This window comes from Salvelinus alpinus, chromosome 33 (genome assembly GCF_045679555.1).
Source record: "Salvelinus alpinus chromosome 33, SLU_Salpinus.1, whole genome shotgun sequence".
Taxonomy (NCBI): domain Eukaryota; kingdom Metazoa; phylum Chordata; class Actinopteri; order Salmoniformes; family Salmonidae; genus Salvelinus; species Salvelinus alpinus.
This window is the reverse complement of record NC_092118.1, coordinates 1,889,243-1,915,276: the sequence shown is the minus strand read 5'-3', so window position 1 is coordinate 1,915,276 and position 26,034 is coordinate 1,889,243. Positions and strand designations below refer to the sequence as shown.

The window sequence follows — 26,034 nt, the reverse complement described above, 5'->3', positions numbered from 1 at the left end:
CAAAAATGTTCAGTGCACTTCCATTGGATTGAGAAGCACTGACAGGTTGAAGAGAACCCCAGTAGACACCATGGCCTCAAGGACTAGGACCGAAGACATCTGACTGATGACGTAAGACAGCCTACGAGGCTCGTCACAGAAGGTGGTCAAGATTGCGTGTGAGTTGCTTCATGTAACATCAGCCTGGGCAAGATTTTTACATTTCCATTTTAGTCATTTTGCAGGTGATGGGGGACAGGAGGTAGGTGGGAAAAAGAGGGAATTGAGACAGAGACAAGGAGAGAGAAACAGCAGGTGATGGAGAGGGAAGAAGAAAAGAAAGATAGAGAGAAAGAAAAACACAAAGGACTACTCAGAAATCCCCGTAGGGAGAAAAAAGAGGGGAGTACAATCCCAGGTAACAAATATAGGGAGAGAGAACGCTTTGTAATGTTACCTGTAAAGTTCCCCTAATGTTTGAGTGTCCAGTTTTCCGTTAGTTAAGGAAAACTCAACATACAACATACAAACTCAACATACAAAGTCCAATGTTTCATGAGCTGAAATAATACATCTCAGAAATGTTCCATATGCACAAAAAGCTTATTTCTCTCAAATTTTAAACACAAATTGGTTTACATCCCTGTTAGTGAGCATTTCTACATTGCCAAGATAATCAATCCACCTCACAGGTGTGGCATATCAAGAAGCCGATTAAACAGCATAGTCATAACACAGGTGCACCTTCTGCTGGGGACAATAAAAGGCCACTCTAAAATGTGCAGTTTTGTCACACAACATGATGCCACAGATGTCTCCAGTTTTGAGGGGGTGTGCAATTGGCATGCTGACTTCAAGGAATGTCCAACAGAGCTATTGCCATAGAATGTAATGTTAATTTCCATACCATAAGCCGCCTACAACGTTGTTTTAAAGAATTTAGCAGGACGTCCAACCGGCCTCACAACCGCAGACCACGTATATGGCGTTGCGTGGGCGAGCGGTTTGCTGATGTCAACATTGTGAACAGAGTGCCCCATGGTAGGGGTGGGGTTATGGTATGGGCAGGCATAAGCTACGGACAATGAACACAATAGCATTTTATATATGGCAATTTGAATGCACAGAAATACCGTGACGAGATCCTGATGCCCATTGTAAGGTCTTCTTTTTTTAAGGTATCTGTGACCAACAGATGCATGTCTGTATTCCCAGTCATGTGAAATCCATATATTAGGGCCTAATCAATATATTTCAATTCACTGATTTCAGTAAAATCTTCAAAATTGTTGCATGTTGTGTTTATATTTTTGTTCAGTATTTCAATTGACTGATTTCCTTTGCTGCATGTTGCGTTTATATATTTTAACAAAAACCTTCGGAGAACCTTTTTAGTGTGTTTTGGTGTTAAATTTAGGAAAATATTCCCTTCATGTAGCACAAGCAGAACGTATCTAGAACATGGTTGTGGTTTGCTATATTAAGCAGGCAGACGGGCATCAAGGCATTATGTTACTGTTCAATTGAACGTTAGAATGGGCAAAACGTGTGACTTAAACCTCTTGATGCTAGGGGTCAGATTTTTTGAATTTTTTGAATAACGTTCCCAAGGTAAACGGACTATTTCTCAGGTCCAGATCGTAGAATATGCATATAATTTACAGATTAGGATAGAAAACACTCCAAAGTTTCCAAAACTGTCAACATATTGTCTGTGAGTATAACAAAACTGATTCTGCAGGCGAAAACCTGAGAAAATCTAACCCGGAAGTGATTATTATTATTTTTTTAATCTGTGTTTCCTGGCCCGTCTTTCTTCCATTTAAAGGGGTATCAACCAGATTCCTTTTCCAATGGAATGCTTTAGACATAGTTTCCGGCTTTTATTTTGAAAAATTAGCGAGGTTTTTCAAAAGTAGTCAGGTGTCTTTTGATTAGTTCCTGCGCGCGAGAGGGTAGCGCTCCATTTTCTTTTTCTCTCTTATTGAGTAGGTTACGGCCCGGATGAAATATTATCGATTATGTTTGTTAAAAACAACCTGAGGATTGATTATAAAAAACATTTGACATGTTTCCACGACCATTACGGATACTTTTTGGAATTTTCGTCGAACGGAACGAGGCTTTGGTTTTCTGAACATAACGCACAACCCAAATGGTGTTTTTTTGTTATAAAAGTAATATTTATCGAACAAAAATAACATTTGTTGTGTAACTGGGAGTCTTGTGAGTGCAAACATCCGAAGATTATCAAAGGTAAGCGATTAATTTTATTGCTTTTCTGACTTTCGTGACCAAGCTAACCAAGCTAATATAAGGCTAACTGTTCTAGCATTGATTGATAAACTCACAAAAGCTTAGATTGCTTTCGTTGCAAAGCATATTTTCAAAATCTGACACGATAGGTGGATTAACAACAAGCTAAGCTGTGTTTTGGTATATTTCACTTGTTATTGCATGATTATAAATATTTTTTGTAATATTTTGCGCCCTGCAATTCAGCGGTTGTTTAGGAAAATGATCCCGTAAAAGGGATCCGTAGCGCAGAGAAGTTAAGCGAGTTCAAGCGTTGTATGATTTTCGGTGCCAGGTGTGCCGTATCCTGTATCTCAGAAATGTCTGCCTTCCTGGGCTTTCCATGCCCGACAGTGTCTAGGGTTTACCGAGAATGGTGCGACAAACAAAAAACATCCAGTCAGCGGCAGTCCTCTGGGCGAAAACAGCTCGTTGATGAGAGAGGTCGAATGAGAATGGCAAGAATCGTAAGTTAACAGGAGTGCCACAAACAGTCAAATAACACCACAGTACAACAGTGGTGTGCAGAACAGCATCTCAGAATGCACAACTCGTCAATCCTTTTCATGGATAGGCTATTGCAGCAGACGGCCACACTGGATTCCATTCCTATCAGCTAAAAAACAAGAAGAAGCGGCTCCAGTGGGCACGCAATCACCAACACTGGACAACTGAGGAGTGGGAAAACATTGCCTGGTCTGACGAATCCTTGTTCCTGTTGCGTCATGCTGATGACAGAGTCTGGATTTGGCGTAAACAGCTATGGAGTCCATGGACCCATCCTTCCTGGTGTAGGCTGGTGGCGTACTGGTGTGGAGAATGCTTTCCTGGCACAAGTTAGGTCCTTTGATACCAATTGAGCAAAAAACGTTTCTGACACCTTGTTGAATCCACGCCCCGAAGAATTTGGGCTGTTCTGGAGGCAAAAGGGTCTCCGGCCCGGTACTAGATGGGTGTACCTAATAAACTTCTTGGTTCATGGCTTTCAGATGATGATGCTACGACCACCATGTCGGTGTCAGTTATCAGTTCATTTGACTCTTCTCTCATCATTGATTTGATTTATTTATTTCAACAATTTAAGGGCTTTCTGTAGAGTTGTCAAAATTGGTGGGGCATATTAACTTGTTTTAATGACACTCCTGAATCACTATGATAAATACAGTTTTTCTTGAGTGTAGTTTTAAGAAAGCTGAGATTTACTTCAAAGTGCAATCAGCCTATTGCTTATACCTGTCAAGTTGTTTCAGATCTACACAAATTCCTAGGGAGGAGGTTAGGGTTTCTTCTGGCCAGGGTGTAACTATACTGGCCCAATAATACATGCCCTAGAGATATCCCTTGTTGGAAAAGTGTTTAGGGTGCTGGTGGTCTGGGTTTGAGACCCGCTAGGACAGTCACCCTACTCTCACGTTCTTAGCAACGTTAATGTTCTTATTTGGCAAAAGTTACAGCACACCTATCTGATATCATTCAAATTAGTTTCTCATTGAAAGATGGGAATCAGTAGAATTCTAGACAGCTGAGCATCTCAAAAATAACTCTCTGTCGTTTAAAAGAAAATCCACACCATATACTCACAAATATTTTATTGATCATAGTGATTCAGGAGCATCATTGAAACAGGTTAATATGCCCTAAAAACATTGAACAATTATACAGAAAGCCCTTAAAATGCTGAAATAAGTAAATAAAATAAATGATAAAGAATAAAGAATAGTCAGATTAACTGATACCTGACATGGACATGGTGGCGTAGCAGGAAAATCGGAGTACCGTGAACCAAGAGGTTGTGAGCTCAAATCCAAGGTGAGGAAATGTTGTATAATAATTACTGTATAAATTAACATGCACAATGTAATCAAGTGTGTCAAATATGTAAGTTAAAAGCGCATTGTGTCTGAGTATCCCTTGCCAATAGACAAAGAACTATGAATGGCAACAGTAACAAGACGTGCTGTGTAATTGCTGTGTAATTACTAATTACTGTGTCATTATTTTTTGGGGACACAATATTGGGGGAACATTAACCTTTTCACGTGTGACTTCCAAATATCTCTAACAGTCCCCCTTGCATGAACAGTTTGAAATGAGGTGTGTTCTGCCTCCTCATTAATTCACATAGAAGTCGGCCATTTCACTGTGGCAGGCAATTTACGTTTCAGGGATTCTGTGTTAATGTAAGGCGAGGATTAGCTAGATGAGCCAGACAAACTTCTCTCTTCGATGAGAGCCCAATCACTCCTCAATTGTTTCCCCAGATCAAGTATATAGACATTTGCACATCTCCAGTCAGAATAGAACCTGCATTAACTTTTTCCCCCTGGCGCATTTTCCGGCGGGCACTGACTTTTCCTTCATTGTTGTTTTCCTTACTAATAAAAACGTTGGACTTGTGGGCATTCCTATCAAAGTAAGTGCCTTATTACGATATGATTATTGTTTCTGTATATCGTGTTGTCGCTTCTACTGTAGCACACTGTATGTATGTATGTATGTATGTATGTATGTATGTACAGTGCATTCGGAAAGTATTCAGACCCCTTCGCTTTTTCCACATTTTGTTATGTTACAGCCATATTCTAAAATTGACAAAATAGTTTTTTTTCAAATCACAAAATTCCCCGTAATGGCAAAGCAAAAAACGGTTTATAAAAATGTTGGCAAATGTATAAAAATATTAAATAATGAAATATTGTGTGTGTTAAGACCCTTTACTCTGTACTTTGCTGTAATCACTGCCAAAGCTGCTTCAACAACCACACACAAAGCCTAGAGTCTTCTTGGGTATGATGTTACAAGCTTGGCACACCTGAAGAGTTTCTCCAAATCTTCTCAACAGATCATCTCAAGCTCTGTCAGGTTGGATGGGGAGCTATTTTCAGGTATCTCCAGAGATGTTCGATCAGGTTCAAGTCTGGGCTCTGACTGGGCCACTCAAGGACATTCAGAGACTTGTCCCGAAGCAACTCCTGAGTTGTCTTGGCTGTGTGCATTGGGGTTGTTGTTCTGTTGGAAGGTGAAACGTTGCACCAGTCTGAGGTCCTGAGTGCTCAGGAGCAGGTTTTCATCAAGGATCTCTCTGTACTTTGCTCCATTCATCTTTTATTGACTAGTTTCCCAGTCCCTGCCGCTGAAAAATATTCCCACAGCATGATGCTGCCACCACCATGCTTCACTGTAGGAATGGAGCCAGGTTTCCTCTGCCTCGACACAATCATGTCTCGGAGCTCTTCGCACACTTTCTTCAACCTCATAGCTTGGTTTTTGCTCTGACATGCACTGTCAACTGTGGGACCTTATATAGACAGGTGTGTGCCTTTCCAAATCATGTCCAATCAATTGCCTTTTCACAGGTGGACTCCAATCAAGTTGTAGAAATATCTCAAGGATGTTCAATGGAAACAGGATGCACCTGAGCTCAATTTCGAGTCTCTATCAAAGGGTCTGAATACTTATGTAAATATGGTATTTCTGTTTTTTATTTGTAATACATTTACAAAAATGTCTGAGAACCTGTTTTGACTTCATCATTATGGGGTATTGTCTGTAGATTGTTGAGGAAAAATAACAATTTAATACATTTTAAAATAAGGCTATAATGTAACAAAATGAGTCTGAATATTTTCAGAATGCACCGTGTGTATGGACATAATGTATTCTGTGTGTATTCCTTTATAATTGCGTACATGCAAGGTAATACTTCGTAACCTTTATGGTTTGACACTCAACTGTGCTTACAGTATCTTGCTAGCTAGAATATTCTATTAGCTCTGTAAAACAATGCTAATGGCGTGAGAGAAGTATTCGGTTGTGTTGTATACTTTTGAAGCTGCCCTTATCATGACCATGGTCTGTGTATAAATGTGGCCTGTTTAGCATAGCTCTGCCCTGCCCTGCCTCCTTGTGGAGCCCTTGTGGAGCTCTTCAGTTACTGTTTCTTTCTGTTTCTTATACATTTTTTCAATTGAACCTTTATTCAACGAGGCAAGTCATACATATCATACATAATTGTGATTTTGTCAATACAACATATCATTTTTATATCAGTGTTATTATGTTACTTCTTTGTAATACTGTTTTATTGTTATATCCTGCTATTGTATTCTAATTACTAATAATTCCCCTTTACTCTGTACTTTCAGAAACCACACACACAAACAGTATTGAACATTATTTGCCATCATCATAACTGGAAGTGGATTGAGGTCAGATTGTCAAAGATTGAGGTCAGCTTTTGTATGCTAGCAACGTACTTTTTGAACTTACAGTTTTTCTGGTGAAAAGAACAGCAAGAAAAGACATAGGCCTATACGTAATGGGTGTATTTTATTAAAGTCTTGGTGGTGGTTGAACAACAAAAACTGTAACTAGTTTTACTAGAGGGGAAAAAACTGCAAGAAAAGACTTTCAACTTATTAATATGCATAACCTACATTTCAATACTCATGTAGTGATTGAACAACAACTGTATTCCTACCCCCCAAACCTAAAAGCATAGTATCATGGCAGATCACAGGTCAAGTCACCTGTCAGTCAGTCAGTCAGTAATTGCTGAAGATGTGCTTGAGCATATGATACTCCCCAAAGCATGGTGAAACACATCGAGGTGTGTCACAAGCTAAACACATGTACTTTGTCAACCTCCTCTGCTTCCTTCTCCTGGTGCCGAACAGGCAGACTTTGTAGTGCCTCATTCATATTATGGTTTCTGTTGGCCAAGAGTCAGCTATATATGACTGCTTGTGTTAGCTCACTCTTTCCTTAGACTAATGTAGCCTATATTTTTCGATTTGGATGAGAATTGTGTTATGCTCAATTTGTAAGTCACTCTGGATAAGAGCGTCTGCTAAATGACTTAAATGTAAATGTAAATGTAATGCTGTCACTACTTCTGTGAATGTCTGAACATTGCAATCCAAAAATAAACTGCTCACATTGAGGACATAAAGTTGTGTTTGTGCAAAATGTTTCTGTGAAAAATCAGTGTTGCCAGCTCAAACACTGACTGTTGCGTGTCAATCGAAACTAGACGTTCTAATGAAGTGTTGTAATCACACTGGTTTGAGTTTATGCTGCAGGGACTAGAGGTCGACCGATTAATCGGAATGGCCGATTAATTAGGGCCGATTTCAAGTTTTCATAACAACCTGAATATTTTTTTTTACACCTTTATTTAACTAGGCAAGTCAGTTAAGAACACATTCTTATTTTCAATGATGGCCTTGGAACGGTGGGTTAACTGCCTTGTTCAGGGGCAGAACGACAGATGTTTACCTTGTCAGCTCGGGGATTCAATCTTGCAACCTTACGGTTAACTAGTCCAACGCTCTAACCACCTGCCTCTCATTGCACTCCACGAGGAGCCTGCCTGTTACGCGAATGCAGTAAGAAGCCAAGGTAAGTTGCTAGCAAACATTAAGCTGATCTTATAAAAAACAATCAATCAATCAATCATAATCACTAGTTAACTACACATGGTTGATGATATTACTAGTTTATCTAGCATGTCCTGCGTTGCATATAATCAATGCGGTGCGCATTTGTGAAAAAGGACTGTCGTTGCTCCAACGTGTACCTAACCATAAACATCAATGCCTTTCTTAAAATCAATACACAAGTATATATTTTTAAACCTGCATATTTAGTTCATTTTGCTTGCTAACATGAATTTATTTGTTTCACTTCTCTTGCAACAGAGTCAGGGTATATGCAGCAGTTTGGGCCGCCTGGCTCGTTGTGAACTAATTTGCCAGAATTTTACATAAGTATGACATAACATTGAAAGTTGTGCAATGTAACAGGAATATTTAGACTTATGGATGCCACCTGTTACATCAAATACGGAACGGTTCCGTATCACACTGAAAGAACAAATGTTTTGTTTTCGAGATGATAGTTTCCGGATTCGACCATATTAATGACCTAAGGCTCGTATTTCTGTGTGTTATTATGTTATAATTATCATCTCCCGTCTGGATTACTGCAACTCGCTGTTGGCTGGGCTCCCTGCCTGTGCCATTAAACCCCTACAACTCATCCAGAACGCCGCAGCCCGTCTGGTGTTCAACTTTCCCAAGTTCTCTCACGTCACCCCGCTCCTCCGCTCTCTCCACTGGCTTCCAGTTGAAGCTCGCATCCGCTACAAGACCATGGTGCTTACCTACGGAGCTGTGAGGGGAACGGCACCTCCGTACCTTCAGGCTCTGATCAGGCCCTACACCCAAACAAGGGCACTGCGTTCATCCACCTCTGGCCTGCTCGCCTCCCTACCTCTGAGGAAGTACAGTTCCCGCTCAGCCCAGTCAAAACTGTTCGCTGCTCTGGCACCCCAATGGTGGAACAAACTCCCTCACGACGCCAGGTCAGCGGAGTCAATCACCACCTTCCGGAGACACCTGAAACCCCACCTCTTTAAGGAATACCTAGGATAGGATAAAGTAATCCTTCTAACCCCCCCCCCCTTAAAAGAGTTAGATGCACTATTGTAAAGTGGTTGTTCCACTGGATATCATAAGGTGAATGCACCAATTTGTAAGTCGCTCTGGATAAGAGCGTCTGCTAAATGACTTAAATGTAAATGTAAATAATTAAGTCTATGATTTGATAGAGCAGTTGGCTGAGCGATGGTAGGCACCAGCAGGCTCATAAGTATTCATTCAAACAGCAATTTTGTGCGTTTTGCAAGCAGCTCTTCGCAATGCTTCAAGCATTGCGCTGTTTATGACTTCAAGCCTATCAACTCCCGAGATTAGGCTGGTGTAACCGATGTGAAATGGCTAGCTAGTTAGCGGGGTGCGTGCTAATAGCGTTTCAAACGTCACTCGCTCTGAGACTTGGAGTAGTTGTTCCCCTTGCTCTGCATGGGTAACGCTGCTATGAGGGTGGCTGTTGTCGATGTGTTCCTTGTTCGAGCCCAGGTAGGGGCGAGAAGAGGGACGGAAGCTATATTGTTACACTGGCAATTCTAAAGTGCCTATAAGAACATCCAATAGTCAAAGGTATATGAAATACAAATCGTATAGAGAGAAATAGTCCTATAATTCCTATAATAACTACAACCTAAAACTTCTTACCTGGGAATATTGAAGACTCATGTTAAAAGGAACCACCAGCTTTCATACGTTCTCATGTTCTGTGCAAAGAACTTAAACGTTAGCTTTCTTACATGGCACATATTGCACTTTTACTTTCTTCTCCAACACTTTGTTTTTGCATTACTTAAACCAAATTGAACATGTTTCATTATTTATTTGAGGCTAAATTGATTTTATTTAGGTATTATATTAAGTTAAAATAAGTGTTCATTCAGTATTGTTGTAATTGTCATTATTACAAATAAATTTAAAAAATCGTCCGAGGAATCGGTATCGGCTTTTTTTGGTCCTCCAATAATCGGTATCGGTATTGGCGTTGAAAAATCATAATCGGTCGACCTCTAGCAGGGACCACTGTAGAATGATCACACCCGTGTGTTCGTACACATCAAACGATAAATATCTTATGTTCTGAGAACATGCCAACCATGTTCCTTGTATGTTTTGTGGGACATTGATAGAATATTCTCCTAACCCCTCAGAAAACTGGACACATGAATGTTCTTGCAATGTTCCCATGAAACGTGTATTGAACATTAATATCTTATAGACTGGGAACATGGCAAGCATGTTCTGTGCACAGTAATGTATGTTTGGTGGGATGTTGATAGAATATTCTCCTAACCTACAGGGAACTGAACACATGAATGTTCTTGTCTAGGATATTAACATCTTATGTTCTCGTTAAGTTCTATTTGACATTAAGGGAATGGTCTCTGGGAAACATTCCTATGAAAACGTTAGTTAATGACCTACTGAGATTCTTAAGGGAACGTTCTCTAAAGTTGTGGGAACATTTGTTGTTAGCTGGGATGATGTCATTGTTATCGAAGCATGCTTCCAAAAGTAAACAGCCATTAAAATGTACACACTGATAGAGACTCCAAACTTATACGATCCTAAAATCAGATCCTCTCCCCATAATGCCAACCCCATTGCCACAGAGTAAAATAGTATATTAGCATACTGTATTAGCATGTTAGCCCAGGCCATAACCAGAGAGGCAGTGGCATAGCAGCCCCATGGCCCAGGGCCCCTCACTCGTCTGGGGCAGGCCTGGAGCGACAAGGCCCTTGACAGTTATCACATTGTTTCAGCCTGACACAGGCAGCACGCCACATGCTAACCCTCTAACCTGGCGTGAGCTTCACAGTATGAATGGTAAGAGAAGAGAGACCGGGGAGGGGGAGTGGGTGTAATATGGTGTAACACTCCACACTCTATTGCCTGCATCAGTGTGTGGGTGCGTGTGTGCGTGTGTGAGAGTGGGAGGGGGAAAGACAGAGAGAGAGAGAGGTTGTGTTTGTGTGTTATGGAGATGGGTGTCAGTGTGTGTGAGAGAGATAGAAAGAGTGTGTGTGTGTTGCGGGGGAAGGGAAAGGGGAAAGCATATTTGAATCAGAGATGTGCTCTGGCGCCCGTTCAGCAGTTTTCGGTAATGGCACATCTCGTCAGGAAGTATCAGTGGACCGCTAGACTTGGGTGATTATGACATGGCAGAGGCCTGTTTTAGCATATATCGCTGCTATTGATCTCTCCCTCTTTCCCTCTCTCGCTCTTCTACCTTCTTCTCCATCACTCACTCTCTCTCTTTTACTCTTTCTCTCCGTTTTACTCTCTCGTTCTCCATCTCATGTCGAGGTCAACTTATGAAACCTCTCTGCCCACTGCGATTGCCCAGAAGGTCAAACAGGTCTGCATTAGGGAGATAGTTAGGACACAAGGTGGGGGTCAGAGGAGACATAGGGTGGTGGCAGGGCCATAGGCGGTGAGGGGTTAACTCGACAACTCAACTTTTAGGTGAGTGCACAGGGCAAGGCTGATTTAAATTGTGAATAATTGTCCTTTTGAGCTCATTAGCACGTTGGCGCTAGCGCAGCCTCTCCAGAGGGAGAGCGTATGAACCACATCGTGCGGCTCCTCCACAACTCTTGCCTCAGGCTAGAGGCAGTCTGACCGACACCAGCAGCCTGTGCTGGTTAAAGATATATATATATATATATATATATATATATATACACTGCTCAAAAAAATAAAGGGAACACTTAATCAACACAATGTAACTCCAAGTCAATCACACTTCTGTGAAATCAAACTGTCCACTTAGGAAGCAACACTGATTGACAATAAATTTCACATGCTGTTGTGCAAATGGAATAAACAAAAGGTGGAAATTATAGGCAATTAGCAAGACACCCCCAATAAAGGAGTGGTTCTGCAGGTGGTGACCACAGACCACTTCTCAGTTCCTATGCTTCCTGGCTGATGTTTTGGTCACTTTTGAATGCTGGCGGTGCTTTCACTCTAGTGGTAGCATGAGACGGAGTCTACAACCCACACAAGTGGCTCAGGTAGTGCAGCTCATCCAGGATGGCACATCAATGCGAGCTGTGGCAAGAAGGTTTGCTGTGTCTGTCAGCGTAGTGTCCAGAGCATGGAGGCGCTACCAGGAGACAGGCCAGTACATCAGGAGACGTGGAGGAGGCCGTAGGAGGGCAACATCCCAGCAGCAGGACCGCTACCTCCGCCTTTGTGCAAGGAGGAGCAGGTGGAGCACTGCCAGAGCCCTGCAAAATGACCTCCAGCAGGCCACAAATGTGCATGTGTCTGCTCAAACGGTCAGAAACAGACTCCATGAGGGTGGTATGAGGGCCCGATGTCCACAGGTGGGGGTTGTGCTTACAGCCCAACACCGTGCAGGACGTTTGGCATTTGCCAGAGAACACCAAGATTGGCAAATTCGCCACTGGCGCCCTGTGCTCTTCACAGATGAAAGCAGGTTCACACTGAGCACATGAGCACATGTGACAGACGTGACAGAGTCTGAAGACGCCGTGGAGAACGTTCTGCTGCCTGCAACATCCTCCAGCATGACCGGTTTGGCGGTGGGTCAGTCATGGTGTGGGGTGGCATTTCTTTGGGGGGCCGCACAGCCCTCCATGTGCTCGCCAGAGGTAGCCTGACTGCCATTAGGTACCGAGATGAGATCCTCAGACCCCTTGGAGGAGGCCGTAGAGAACCATATGCTGAGACCATATGCTGGTGCGGTTGGCCCTGGGTTCCTCCTAATGCAAGACAATGCTAGACCTCATGTGGCTGGAGTGTGTCAGCAGTTCCTGCAAGAGGAAGGCATTGATGCTATGGACTGGCCCGCCTGTTCCCCAGACCTGAATCCAATTGAGCACATCTGGGACATCATGTCTCGCTCCATCCACCAACGCCACGTTGAGCCACAGACTGTCCAGGAGTTGGCGGATGCTTTAGTCCAGGTCTGGGAGGAGATCCCTCAGGAGACCATCCGCCACCTCATCAGGAGCATGCCCAGGCGTTGTAGGGAGGTCATACAGGCACGTGGAGGCCACACACACTACTGAGCCTCATTTTGACTTGTTTTAAGGACATTACATCAAAGTTGGATCAGCCTGCAGTGTGGTTTTCCACTTTAATTTTGAGTGTGACTCCAAATCCAGACCTCCATGGGTTGATACATTTGATTTCCATTTATCATTTTTGTGTGATGTTGTTGTCAGCACATTCATCTATGTAAAGAAAAAAGTATTTAATAAGAATATTTAATTCATTCAGATCTAGGATGTGTTATTTTAGTGTTCCCTTTATTTTTTGGAGCAGTGTATATGAGAGAGAGCGAGAGAGGGAGAGAGCGAGAGAGCAAGAGAGTGAGAGAGAGAGATAAAAATAAAACACCAAAATATATCCTGTACTGCATACATGTACCATACTCACCTTTCCATCTACCACATGATACAAACCCACATCACAATACCCAAAACAATACCCACTTCTACAACCGTATATCCAAAACATCTTCAGATAGAGGGCATCCTTGTCTAATGCCCCGTCTCACCCAGACTGGCCTACTGAGCCCCCCTCCCACCTTGACCATACATGACGCACCAGCATACAACAGCTTCACACAGGTCAAAAAACTCTTCCCAAACCCAAACATCACATTAAACAGATACTCATGGTCCCCTCTATCAAAAGCCTTCTCTTGATCTAAAGAGACCAGTCCAAAGTTCACATTAAAACCTCTCGACAAGTCCAACATGTCCCTGATTAAGAACAAGTTGTCCGTGATTGAGCGTCCCGGTACACAATATGTTTGGTCATTATGTACTATCGAGTCCAAATGGGACTTCAGTCTGTTAGAGAAGACCTTGGCAAATATCTTGTAGTCCGCACAGAGTAATGCCACAGGCCTCCAGTTCTTAAGTTCACACAAGTCCCCTTTTTTGGGCAGGAGAGTCAGAGCCGCCCGACGGCAGCTCATCGGCAACTCTCCTACCTCGACGCATTCACGCAACACACAAAAGAAGTCCTGTCCAATTATTCCCCAGAATGTTTTATATAACTCCACTGGGAGTCCATCGACCCCCAGTGCACGACCGGGGGACATCTGGGTTACGGCCTCTGCCAGTTCATGGGACAACAGAGGAATGTCCGTTTCATCCCTCTGTGCTAGAGAGAGCTTAGGAAGTCCTGTGAACAAGACCTGAGCACACATAGGATCACACACTTCTGCCCTATACAGCTCACAGTCCGCTCCCGCATCTCCCCCACCACAGAGGTCACCCGCCCATCAGACAGCTGTAGACAATGCATACCCTTGGCTTCACCGCTCTGTCTTTCCAAACCAAAGAAGAAGGAGCTGGGAGCAAAAAGTGGCATCTTGTAAGAGCTTTACATTGAACTTCCAATAGGATGCCTGCCGGGGCCCTGGTGAAATAGACAACCCAGCCATGGTTATGTGGTGATCGGAAAATCCCACCGGGAGAATGGTAGCGCCCAACAGCCTATTGCTCAGATTCCTAGACATGTAAAACCGATCGAGTCGGGCTGCACTCACCCTAGCCCCAAAAACCTTCACCCATGTATATACTGTCTTGTGTTAGGATGTTTAGTTCTCCAAACATCCACTAGGTCGAACTGATTAACCTGTTTGGGCTATAGGGGGCGTATTGGAAAAACTGGAAAATATGTGCACATTTTCAAACGGCCTCTTAATCAATTTTTGCTCTTACAATATGCATATTGTTAATACTATTGGATAGAAAAGAGTCTCTAGTTTCTAAAACCGTTTTAATTTTTTCTCTGAGTGGAACACAAGTCCTTTGGCAGCACTTTCCCCGACCAGGAAGTAAAATGCAAGATGTTTATGCTCGCTTCAACGCTCTGCCTATACATGGTCATGCCACCTATGACCCGAAACACACCTCGTACGCCTTCCTCTGGGTGTCAAGAGGACGTCAGAGGAGAAATCTTGCGTTTATCTTGTTCTGACGTGAAATAAGACCTATTTCTTTGACGTGACCGTCAATTTCAGGAAGTCAGAAGCGCGCGACTTGGGAGAGATATCATGTTTTGTTTTGCTGCCGTTTCGGATGTGAACTATCTCCAGCTCGGATTTGATTTGATAAATGAGACCATGTCATCGTAATGTATGTTTTTTCAATATAGTTTAATCAGATTATTTGAATTTTTTCGGGAGTTTTGCCGTGTTCCGTAATGTTTACTTTGTTTACGTTGGAGAGATCCGTGCCACTCGACTAGTACCCCTGCTAAATGAAGATGGAAAGTTGCCATTCTGAATGGATTGAACGACTCTTCTGGACTAAGGACAACTTGATCAACATTCTGATGAAAGATCAGCCAAAGTAAGACCAAATTTATAATGTTATTTCATATATCTGTCGTGCATGTCAACTGGTCGCGCGCGCCCAAGTGTGTCTGTCTGGCGTGGCTATGCTAATTTAGCGCTACATTTAGTTTTCGATGTAAAACATTTAATAAATCGGAAATATTGTCTGGAATCACAAGAATCCTGTTTTTCAATTGCTGCACAGTATGTATTTCTCAGAAATGTTTTATGAGGAGTAATTAGGTATTTGATGTTGGTGTCTGTAAATGTTATGGCTGCTTTCTGATTGTAGCTGAAATGTAATTTATGATTTATACCATAAATATGCACATTTTTCAAAAAAAAACATATGCTATACAATAAATATGTTATCAGACTGTCATCTTATGAAGTTGTTTCTTGGTTAGTGGCTATATATATCTTCATTTGGTCGAATTAGTGATAGCTGGTGATGGACGTAAAAACTGATTGGTGTTAGAAAGTGGTGTCTTTTGCTAAGGTGGTTAGCTAATAGATTTACATATTTTGTCTTCCCTGTAAAACATTTTAAAAATCGGACATGTTGGCTAGATTCACAAGATGTCTGCCTTTCATATGCTGTATTGGACTTGTTAATGTGTGAAAGTTAAATATTTAAAAAAAAATGTATTTTTTGAATTTGCCGCTCTGCCTTTTCAATGGAATGTGGGAGGAGTGCCGCTAGCGGCACCCGTGGCCCCTAAAGGTTAATGATGTCCCTTAAAACTTCTTGTCAATATGGGGGCGCTGTTTCCACTTTGTAAAAAATCGTGCCCAAACTAAACTGCCTCGTACTCAATTCTAGATCGTACAATATGCATATTATTATTACTATTGGATAGAAAACACTCTCAAGTTTCTAAAACCGTTTGAATTATATCTGTGAGTAAAACAGAACTCATTTTGCAGCAAACTTCCTGACAGGAAGTGAAAAATCTGAAATCGAGGCTCTGTTCCAGGGCCTTCCTATTCAATTGACGGAAATCTATGGATATACATGCACTTCATACGCCTTCCACTAGATGTCAACAGGCAGTGAGAGGTGGAATGGGGTTTCTAGCTTGATCTGAGGTCGAACAAGAGCTTTTGGAATGACGTGTCTGGAAATTTCATTGTCTTCCAAGGCGCGAGAAGGAACCCCAGATTGCCTTCTGAAAAGCTTTCGATATACACGGCTAATATCTCCGGCTTTGATTTTATTTGATACATGTGATAATATCATCGTAAAGTATGTTTTTTCAATCGAGTTTTATCAGATTATTCAACGTTTATCGGGAGTTTTGGAGTTTTGCGTTGTTTGCGTCGAGAGAAGATGGACATCTTCGCGCCACTTGGCTAGCCAAGGTTGCTAATTCGACAGGAGAAGAGGACATTCTAAAACCAAACAACGATTTATTCTGGACAAAGGACTCCTTGTACAAGATTCTGATGGAAGCTCAGCAAAAGTAGGAACCATTTATGATGTTATTTCGTATTTTTGTGTGAAATGTGTAGTCCTATTGCGCTGTCTCGCAATAACGCAAGCTGTATGTCGTACTAAAGTTATTTAAAAAAATCTAACACAGCGGTTGCATTAAGAACTAGTGTATCTTTCATTTGCTGTACAACATGTATTTTTTAGTAAAGTTTATGATGAGTTCTTTGACTAAATTAGGTGACTGTCCAAAATATCTCCGGAGAATTTTGTGCATTTTGGCTACGTATTCACATTGTAAAACCAGGATTTGTACCTCTAAATATGCACATTTTCGAACAAAACATATATGTATTGTGTAACATGATGTTATAGGACTGTCATCTGATTAAGTTTTTCAAGGTTAGTGAATAATTTTATATATTTTGCTGGTTTTTGCGATCGCTACCTTTTGCTGCTGATAAATGCGTTTGTGTGTTTGGCTATATTGTGTTTTCGCGTGTAAAACACTTAAAAAATCGGAAATATTGGCTGGATTCACAAGATGTTTATCTTTCATTTGCTCTACACCATGTATTTTTCATAAATGTTTTATGATGAGTATTTAGGTATTTCACGTTGCTCTCTGTAATTATTCTGGCTGCCTCCGGAACTAAACAACGTGCTTGACGGCATCTGCCTGAAAACCTGCCGACAGTACACGGAAACCGCTAGCAAACTTACCAAAACGACTCAGCTCTTTCCTGATTTGGTCATCCGTAATAAACGGAGGCAAATTTGCAACTACCACTCTTGTCAAAGTGGTAGAGAGAGGTGAAATTGGCACCAACACACCCCTTACAAATATTCCACTAGCAATTAGCCTACCAACCAAATGTGCTCTTTTCATGAACACAACCACAATCAATTCTTAGGACAGAGCCCTCCACACCAAACACTCAAACTCCAAAAAACTCCTAGCATGCACCGAGAGAGAGAGTAGAGGAGGAAAGGAAGAGGCATGGAGAAAGGTAGAGAGAGAGATGGTAATAGGCTAAGAGAGACAAATAAAGATGCTAAGGAAAATGTAAAAGCAGGTGATGCGATCAAAAGTAAAACAAAGAGACTGTTGAGAAGAAAGATGAAAACAGGAGGAGAAAAGAAAGGATAGCAAGGAAGAGGGGCGAGTTACACAGTGGGAGTACAAGTTGCAAGAATAGAGTGAAAGAGAGGTGGAGAGATGTGTTTCACAAAAAAATATGTTTTTGCTCCAAACCACATTAAGAAACAAGCAGCAAAACAATAATGTTTCATATAGAGCATTGCCCCAATGGCCAAACTAATCTCCTTTTCCCTTAAATGGTAAGAAAACAGAACAGGCATTCACTTGGCCATCTGTCTCTTGAGGACCCCTCAAGGACCCCTGTCCCCGTGTAGATGACCCTATCATAACCCTATCCCATTGTTTCCATACTGTCTCCCTTTGCACCATGTCACCCGACCCCTTCTGAGCATAACACTAACCAGAGGTACTCACACCCAACAAACACTGGGAGGCAAAAATAAGATGATTTGTATCTTTAATGGAGTAAAATATCACCTTATTTTTGCATCCCAGTGTCAAATGTTTTATTCCATTCATGCCCTTTGAGATGACATTAACTGTGAAGCACTGTGCCACATACTCATTGTACTCACATCCAAGCCTTGAAGTTCAAAATACTGCTGCTTCCCTTCAGTCAGTCAATTTCAGTAGAACATACTATGTGGAGTCGCACTCTGGCGACTTCGGTTGAAGGATCTACAATCACGCCTGACAAGGCCAATTAAATTTGCATCTCGCTGGAAGCCCTGCCTTCCACAGGTGATAAGCATGAGCCTCAGATTCACTCTTTACCTCGGTGTGAAGAGGAACAATTCACACTCTTAAAACAAACAACTATAAAATTTTGCGACACCTAAACTGTCCCATAGTGGTAGAGCGTGCACACCCCTGGACATTGTGTGCTGAACAATTATATTGAACAAAAATATAAACGCAATATGTAATGTTAGTCCCATTTTTCATGAGCTGAAATAAAAGCTAGGCGAACATTTTCATAAGCACAAAAAGCTTATTACTCTCAAATGATGTGTACAAAATTAGTGAGGATTTCTCATTTGCCAAGTTAATCCATCCACCTGACAGGTGTGGCATCTCAGGAAGCTGATTAAACAGCATGATCATTACACAGGTGCAACTTCTTCTGGTGATAATAAAAGGCCACTAAAATGTGCAGTTTTGTCACACAACACAATGTGACCGATGTCTGAAGTTTTGAGGGAGCGTGCAATTGGCATGCTGACTGCAAGAATGTCCATCAGAGCTGTTACCAGAGAATGTAATGTTAATTTCTCTACCATAAGCCGCCTCCAATGTCGTTTTAGGGAATTTGGCAGTGCATCCAACCCGGCCTCACAACCGTAAACAATGTGTACCACGCCAGCCCAGGACCTCCACATCCAGCTTCTTCACCTGCGGGATCATCTGAGGAGGGGGAGGGGGATGTTGAGGAGTATTTATGTCTGTAATAAAGCCCTTTGTTGAGGAAAGACTCATTCTAATTGACTGGGCCTGACTCCCTAGTGTGTGGACCTTGCTCCCAATATGGTGGGCCTATGCCCTCCTAGGCCCACGCCTGACTGCGCCCCTGCCCAGCCATGTGAAATCCTTAGATTAGGGCCTAATTTATTTATTTCAGTTGACTGATTTCCTTCTATGAACTGTGACTCAGTAAAATCGTAGAAATTGTTTCATGTTGCGTTTATATTTTTGTTCAGTATAGTTATTATTTTATTTGCTAGTGCAATGTGTAAGATGGCTAAGAAAGTGACCGAAACGACAATGGCTATGCAGGGTTCAGTGTTGAGATCATGCCCCAAGTCAGTATTTCTCTGAAAGATTCTCACAATTTATGTGTAGTTTGTCTCGGCTTGGAAAACGCCCTTGCACGAACCAGTCAGTGTGCGAATTGACACGTATTTCGAGCAAACTCCCTGGAAAGACGTGTAGCATTCTTGAAGAAGCTTGGAGTTACCGATGGTGACTTTCCTTTCCAGGATGCCGGTACCTCTGCTGGGACTGAGGTGCAGGAAGTGGAGAGAGACTTTGGGCTGTGGTCAGAACATGTGGAACTAGCATGCCAACAGGGAGATAGTGTGACAGCTGGTTACATACAGGGCCCAGATTCGGATGAAGACTTGGTTCTCTGGACGCCTCCAGTGGTTTCTAGGGTGATCAAAAGGACTTAGTTCTGGGACAGCCACCTCCTCGCGATAAGGGAGTAGCAGGGGAAAAACTAGTATCCAATGCATCATTCATAGAATTGTTCCGCAGGGCGGCTATGCATTTGAAGGTGAAGTGGCCTTGTTCAAACCCGCTTCAGAAGTCATCAAGGTTCGGTGGGAAGCAACTGGCCCCTGTCGCTGCCACAGTCAAGCACCACCTACCCCTGTTTCTGGATTTCATCTAAGAATTGACAACAACCTGGTCCAAACCGCATTCAGCTAAGCTGATGCTTTATGAGTGTGACCCCTTCATGGATCCGGAAGGGATGGAGGGGGCAGGGCTGGTACACAAGCAACCGGGCGATGGAAAGTTAGCTGGCCACCTAGCCCTATTGGTAACAAAGGCATGGCTAATGTGAATCCTATGTTCCCTAACAAGCAGTGTCGCTTTTCGGCTGCTCAGCTGGAGAAGGTGTATCGTGCAGAGGGGGTGGCTGCCCGAGTCCTGTTGTCTTTCACTATGCTGCAGGTCTACCAGACCGAGTTACTGGAGGACATGGTCACGGCTCTGGCCACAGGAGAGCCCATGCAGAGCTCTGGATGAGACCTGTGTTACGGCCAACTTCATTCATGGGGTTCGGGAAAAGCATGGCAGCTACTGTGGTGGCACAACGTCATCTTTGGTCAACGTTTCGCAGGTGCACGAGAAGGACAGACAGTGATACCTTGTTGAGCCAATTTCTCCCACGTGGTTGTTTGGTTTGGCCCTGGAGGCTATGCAGGCCGGTTCAAGGCCAAAAAGAAGCAAGACGAGGCGCTGCATGCTTTTCTCCCTCGGAGGTCCTTTGGCGATGCCAAGGGTGGCACTTTCCAGAAGGCCGGCAGTCAGAGCTCCGCCGGCTAAGCGGATCGGCCTGGTTCCCAGGCGCAACACCAGTATGCCTGGCTCCCTGCTTCCAGGGTCGAGGTGAGAGATGGTCCTGACACCTCACAGGGAAAAGACAGCCCCCACACACCTAGCTCGGGGATGGGGGGGTGAAACAGCCAATTGAGGTATGTCACCAATGGCACCGATGAGGGGCCAGGGGCTGAGGGTATTGGCCTACCTTGATGACTGGCAGATAGCAGCAGAATCAAGGGAACAAGCAGTGTTACACACATCCAGGCTGAAGTCCAATGTTCAGTCTCTAGGTTTAATTTTATACCAGGAAAAAGCTGTCTAACCCCATTGCAGCGCATTCCATTCCTTAGTAAATCAAGCTTTTCTATCCAGGGAGAGGGTGCCCTGGTTCCAGCTCTGCTTGGCCCAATTTAGGTTGGGGGTGAACAGTACGTTTTCGTCAGTTCCTGCACCTTCTGGGGATAATGGCTTCTATGAGAGTGGTTATTCCCCTGGGACTATTATTGATGCGGTACATCCAGTGCTGGATACTAGTGACATGCTTTGATGCATCTCACCACCTAAACTGGCCAAATCAGTGGAGGGATCCCCAGCCACTGTCACAAGGGGTTCTCATGGGTGTTGTTCCACAAGGTGGTCACGACAGACGCGTCCCCCCCAAGGGTGTGTTGTGCGGTGCAAGGGTTACTCAATTTGGAGAATATGGACGGTGTCACAGAGTGCACAGCAGATCAATTACCTTGAACTTCTGACGATTTACTTAGTGCTAAGGCACCACCTCCCACGTTTGTCAGGCCGACATGTGCTGGTCAGATTCGACAACATGACAACAGTGGCATACATCAACAGACAGGGGGGACTAGGTCCCTCCCCTTCCTCACCTTGGCTCGCTCCCTGTTGCTGTGGAGCAGTGCGCATTTGCTCTCCCTTCAGACAGTGCTTGTTCCAGGTTGCCTCAACTCGGGTGCGGACCTGCTATTCAGGGGGAGCCCTCTTCCTCAGATGTGGAGACAACGCCCCTGGGTGGTTCCGCTGGGAACGGATGCTCTGGCAAACCAGTAGCCTCAAACCCTCCTTTACGCGCTTCCGCCAGTGGTTCTGATTCAGCCCATGTTGGAGAGGGTGCACCGGGAGGGCTTATCATACATTTTTGTGGCTCCATGTTGGCCCAGGCAGCCTTGGTTCGTGGAGCTCATTCACCTTTAGGCGGGGCCCCGTGGCAACTCCCGTTGCGCAGTTACCTGTTGTCCCAGGTACACAGGTTTGGCACGAGAGGCCAGAGATTTGGTTCCTATGGGTCAGGCCACTGAGAGGGCCAATATGATGGCTAGGGGTTTACCTCCCAATGTTATAGCTACCATTCAGTCTGCAATGGTGCCCCCCACAAGAGGGCTGTATGTGTTTATCCCCAGTGTATTTATACCTGTGTTCTCTGTTTGTCTGTTGCCAGTTAATTTTGATTCGTGAAACTTACCAGCATTTGTCCCCTTGCTCCTGTCTGTTCTTGTTCCTGTTTTCTAGTTTTTCCCAGTTTTGACCTTTCTGCCTGCCCTGACCCTGAGCCTGCCTCCCGTTCTATACCTTGCCACACCTCTCTGGATTATTAACCCCTGGCTGCCCTGACCCTGAAACTACTGCCTGCCGTTCTGTACCTGTTGTACCCTTTCTGGATTACTGACCTCTGCCTGCCCTTGACCTGTTGTTTGCCTGCCCCTGTACTAGAAATAAACGGTTACTTCGACACTGTCTGCATCTGAGTCATACCTGAAACCCGATAAACAGTACTTATTGTCATAATGTTATGGTTTCTTCCTTCCCTGGTAGTTCATTGATAGATAACAATTTAATTGATAAGATTACTGATTGGCCAGAGATTCTACCCAGTTGCGAATCAGTTCCTTAATTGAGGAAAGAAATAGTGAAATCCCAGTATAGGCTGGATGACATTGTTTTCACTTCTTTAAATATGCCATTTAGCAGACACTTTAATCCAAATTGATTTACAGTAGTGCAAACATTTTCCATTTTATGGGTGGGCCCAGCGGGAATCTAACCCACAATCCTGATATTCCGAGCACAATTCTATACCAGCTGAGCCACACAAGACCCCTTCATGCTCCAACTCAAGGATCCCTTGTCCAAAGAATGAGCCAAAATACTCTATACTGCTATGGTACCCTTTATGTGGTCAGGAGACAAGGTGAAAATGTAGCATACAATATGGTACGGTTATTTAGAAACTGTGTAACATGTTAATTCATTTAGATTGGTCGATGGAGCCTTTTATTAGGGTCTTTTGACTGTGATCCGTTTTGTTGCAGTCGTTCTATTGAGCAACAACTAATTCGGTGGAACGTTGATCGAGATTACAAGCGATTGACTCGAGTTCTGCCTAAGCATTATCGATAGCTTGGTCCATCACTCGATACTGATCCAGTGACAGACAAACATGACCAAGGGATGATTTCTTGCTTGAAGCTAATGAGTGGGATATGTAGTGGCAGAGTGTGTGTGAGAGAGAATAATAATGTACATGTGTGTGCCTGTATGTGTATTAGAGAGAGTGAGTGTGAATGCATCCATGTGTGAATGTGCCCAGGTTTGTGTTTGTGTGTGAGTGTATTAGAGTGCCCATGTGTTTGTGTGTGTGCCCATGTCCTTGTGTGTGTGTGTGTGTGTGTGTGTGTGTGTGTGTGTGTGTGTGTGTGTGTGTGTGTGTGTGTGTGTGTGTGTGTGTGTGTGTGTGTGTGTGTGTGTGTGTGTGTGTGTGTGTGTATGAGAGTCTGTGTGTCTATTGGCAGAGAGGAAACCCAGGAAGGTCATGAATCCTCTTGCAGATACAAGGCACACGTTCCATGATTGATACGCGTAGTTACTTTATCACCAATGCCCATGCATACCAATGAATTGCCGGCTGAATTCACTTCATTCATGACAAGACGTCTTCCCGGACCCATCTTCTACAGTTGCATAAAGCACATGAGAGCCGGGGAAACTAGGGAAAGTCACAACCATTATCGATCACGACAAGAGGGAACCCTTCAATGTGACCTAGAAAGGCAAGACATTAACACACACACACAAATACTCTCACTCTCTCTCTCACACACACACACACACAGCTTAGAAAACCACTACTGAAGATAACTATTTGTTTTACTTTCATGCCAAAGGATACGAGATAAATGAGGGGAATGTCAAATGGTTTAGGTCATTGTATTACAGGGGTTTCCAAACTTTTTTGGCCCACGACCCCAATTTGGTATCTGAAAATTGTGAACAAAATGATGTAGCCTGATGAACAGCCAATGTTTACTTTTTTATTTGGGGCTATGGCAGTCCATTGAAAAACATTCGAACAGTATTGTCTTCTCGGCTCACCATCACAAACTGTTAATGTGGGGCTATAACACTCAATTGCAAATACATCTGACAATGTATCTTATCTCACCGCCACTAATGAGATGGGTATGCTTGATGCATGTCGCGTCGGATATTCTCAAAGTCAGGGGGCGTGGTCGACAGTGCACACCTCATCTCTGCTGTCACATCGATTTTTAAGGTTAACCACATTACAATGATTTTTTAAGGATATTGGAAATTCTTCTCTCGGTTTGGGAACCGTTGTTGTAATAGCCTCTTCATTTGGGATTGAAGTGAGCTATCAAATATTATATTGGCTTAATATATAATATTATATAAAGCAGACGGTTTTATCCAAAGAGACTTACAGTTTAAGTTTAACCCACTGCTCTGTCGTTACAAGCTACAAAGGACCAGCTTCAGGACATCACATCACCGAACAGCTCTCTTTGTGACGGTCAAGCAAACAGCCACTTGCAACCGTCACATCTTTACATCTTCTACTAAAGTCAACAAAAAGTTGAAAAATGGAAAGCAGTGTCAATTTTGATAAAAATTCTGCTACTCAAATGCCCCCAAGAAAGCATTCAACTATATACGATGATCTATCATTTTTCATATTTCTCAATTGTGGCTGGATTTGCCTTTAGGAATATCTACGACTAAACAGGTTGTTACTGCGTCTTTAAAGCAAATCCAAACAAAAAAGGGACAGAGAAAAATGTCCAGAGAATGGGGTGGCTGTCGAAGGGAATGAGGAAGCGCAGCCAAGATCGCAGACGTCGACTGTTTTAGCGGCAGTGACAGGCCATTGATTAAATGGCCATCGCCTTGGAGAAAAAAGGCACGTGTAGTGCCGGAATGAATGGTGCAAACGGAGAATCAATCGCTCCACCCCTTCCTCTCTTCCCCTGGCTTGAGGAGATAGCGTAATGCTAGTTGGGGCGATCAGATGAAAGGGTGGGTTCTGAAGTGGTGGTCTTCAAGCCTTCTTTATGCAGATCAAGATACGCCGCACAGTGATTTTTAACGCTTCACGCTGCTAAATTGATTGCGAAGGTCTGTGGGCTTGTGGTTGGTTTTTAGTTCTAACACAAAATGAAAGATGAAAATATACACATGCTTTTTAAACACTGAACCAAATGTCTCTAAAAGCTTGATATCAAGGGGCCTAGATTCAGTGAATTCCCAATTTTGCATTGCCAGGTAAAAACAAAAAGGCCCACCTACTGTGCCTGGGTAAGCTTACTACATTAAGCTAACGCTAACAGCTAACGTTCGCTAACACAAACATGACTAACGCAAACATCATTGTTTCCCGTACAGGCTAGCGAGGGCATTTACTCCACATTTGGGAGGAGTGTTTGTAACGGCCCGTGTCGCTGACTAAACGTTGCTTGCCAGACACTGATAGAGTGCAAACCAGATTCCTGATGAATTTTTTATTCTGCTGCATCATGTGCATCGAGGCAGCACATTTAAAATGGGTATAGGATCTTCATGGCACTTGCCAACATGCTATGTACGTTAGGAATTAATAAATGTTGTAAAGATTCCTTTAGATCTCCCGATGCAGGTCAGTGACCTAGTTTGAATGCAGGCTTTGACCATAATGCCAGGGTACCCAACGTTCAAATATATATTTTTTTAAATGTAACCTTTATTTAGCCAGGTAGGCTAGTTGAGGCCAAGATAAAGAAAAGCAGTGCGACACAAACAACAACACAGAGTTACACATGGAGTAAACAATAAACAAGTCAATGACACAGTAGGAAAAAAAAGAAAGTCTATATACAGTGTGTGCAAAAGGCATGAGGAGGTAGGCAATAAAAAGGCCATAGGAGTGATTAATTACAATTTAGCAGATTGACACTGGAGTGATAAATGAGCAGATGATGATGTGCAAGTAGAGATACTGATGTGCAAAAGAGAAGAAAAGTAAATAAAATAAAAACAGTATGGGGATGAGGTAGGTAGATTGGGTGGGCTATTTACGGATGGACTATGTACAGCTGCAGCGATGGGTAGGTGTGACATGAGGAAATTGTCTGAGCTATCTTTC

The 26,034-nt window shown here is 43.1% G+C and overlaps 1 protein-coding gene across 1 annotated transcript in view; it reads right to left on the bottom strand.

Annotated features, from left to right (window-relative positions):
- The window catches only part of LOC139562913 (MAM domain-containing glycosylphosphatidylinositol anchor protein 1), a 407,306-nt gene that overhangs the window by 298,250 nt on the left and 83,022 nt on the right, over positions 1-26,034 (bottom strand). The gene's annotated exons all lie outside the window — the stretch shown is intronic.